At 37.9% G+C, this 2261-nt stretch overlaps 1 pseudogene; it reads left to right on the top strand.

Annotated features, from left to right (window-relative positions):
* The first annotated feature begins 1200 nt into the window (after window positions 1-1200).
* Window positions 1201-1699, top strand: LOC123821182 (annotated as a pseudogene).
* Window positions 1700-2261: the final 562 nt, after the last annotated feature.

Raw genomic sequence — 2261 nt, 5'->3', positions numbered from 1 at the left:
TTGTTTTAATTACCCCAGCTTTATTTTTTCATGAGCAGAAGAACTTTACTCTGGTCCCTATCTTCTAGTAATGATTCTAGACTTGGTTAATATCACCTAGAATTCTTTCAATTTCCCATCAGTAGCTACTACAACTGAATCTAGACACAAGGATTCGGTTTTGCTTACCACCCAGCTTTTCTATTCTCTTTCTCATCTCTGCAGGGATTTACCTTGATGAGCCTCATTATGACATTACAATGCTTAATATTATGTACCATCTCTTACTGCTGTGATTCTGGAACTGTTCATGTGGTAAAAATGTAAGCTCCACTCCATTTTGCTTGTGTTTGGAAATTTGTTATTGGATCGAAAATTATAAACATGCGAGCCTTGGCTGGCATAGCTCAGTGGATTGAGCACGGGCTGCGAACCAAAGTGTCGCAGGTTCAATTCTCAGCCAGGGTACATGCCTGGGTTGCAGGCCATGACCCCCAACAACCGCACATTGATGTTTCTCTCTCTCTCTCTATCTCCCTCCCTTCCCTCTCTAAAAATAAATAAATAAAATATTTTTAAAAAAAGAAAATTATAAACATGCTCTCACTCGAAATCTGGTAGAAAATATGTTGTGCCTCATATAAAGTATTGGAGAATATCATTGGGCAACTAACCAAGAATGCTTTGTTTAACAATGACATGATTTGGCATGGAAATAAAGAAACTTTATTGCCACTTGCAGTCTGCAGCTGGAGTAAACCGACCTTGGAATGATATCTCTGACCCTCAAGTTATCTGACTAATAGGATTTGTTGTAGATATGTAAAATGAACAAATTTTGAACATTGTGGACTACAAAATTCTGACTTAATATAACTCATCTTCAAAACTGTGGAATTCCATGGAGTGTTAATACAGTTTATGAGGAAAAATAAACACGCATTCCTAGCTCACATAAACTTGATAATTCTGATTAAATGAAGGGAAACAATAATCTGCTTACTGCAAGAAGTCTCAGAATCTTTAATGTGCTAATGGTCTCCTTGAGTGAGCTATTCATGCAACATGCAAATGTTAACCTGGGAGACTCCCCTCCTTTTCTTTTCAAGCAATATATATTTTTGAGAACTAGTAGTTTATTAAACAAATGTTTAAAATTCAGTGTTTGACTTGTTTTCAGCCAGAACCCCCATCTTCCATTAATTGGCAAAATAAATAACAAAAGTGAAAAGAAGAGGCACCCACTGTATGTGCTCTATGTTCTCTAGGCCGTTTAGAAGACGTGAGGTTCTTGCTTTGGGCACATACGTGAGAATCTACAAGAAAGGTGATATTATAGACATTAAAGGGTTGGACACTGTTCACAAAAGAATGCCCCACAGTTGTGCCCAAGGCAAAACTGGAAGAGTCTCCAATGTCACCCAGCAGGCATTGGGCATTGCTGTAAACAAACAAGTTAAGGGCAAGATTCCTGCCAAGAAAATTAATATATGTATTAAGCATACTAAGCATTCTTAAGAGCCAAGATAGCTTCCTGAAATGTGTGAAGAAGAATGGTCAGAAAAAGAAAGAAGCCAAAGAGAAAGGCACCTGGGTTCAACCGAAGCACCAGCCTGCTCCACCCAGAGAAGCTCACTGTGTGAGAACCAACGTGAAGTAGCCTGAGCTGCGGGATCCATTCCCTAGGATTTCACACAGCATCGTGAATGTCAAAAAATAAATAAATACAATAAAAGACCTCCGTCCTGTTAAAAAAAATTCAGTGTTTGATTAAAAAAAGTTAGAATGTGCTTTCTAGAAGAGAACATAGATATAGAAACTATAACTGACTGTCATCTTAATTTTGATGGGCCACTGGGAAGAACACAAGAATAATAATAATAAAAAACCTGTCTATATGCAACTCATTATTCAACCTCATTTGCAACCTTATCTAACTACTTACAGAATTAAAGGTGAAAGGAAACTTGAATGGGGCCTACCATTTCAGGGGCAGGATCCTTCGACTTAGAAAGACAGAAATCAGCCAGCTAAGGAGAACAGCTTTATCGGGCAATGCTAATGGACCCTGAAGTGCTAGCTTCTGTTTTTATGGATGGCTACTCTAACCAGTTAATTAGGTTAGATGAAGCCAGGAACTCTATTTCTTAAAAGGGAGCAGATGTCATTTGCCTATTTTTATCCAACATGATGATAAGTAACCTGGACTATAAAGAGTTTTCAAACAGCACTGGTCAGCAGTCTCAGCAATTATAGGATTTGGAGAATAATTTTTAAAGTGA

This window comes from Phyllostomus hastatus, unplaced genomic scaffold, assembly GCF_019186645.2.
Source record: "Phyllostomus hastatus isolate PE091 unplaced genomic scaffold, TTU_PhHast_1.1 phas_contig_38, whole genome shotgun sequence".
Lineage (NCBI taxonomy): Eukaryota > Metazoa > Chordata > Mammalia > Chiroptera > Phyllostomidae > Phyllostomus > Phyllostomus hastatus.
This window is presented reverse-complemented; position numbering and strand designations above follow the sequence as displayed.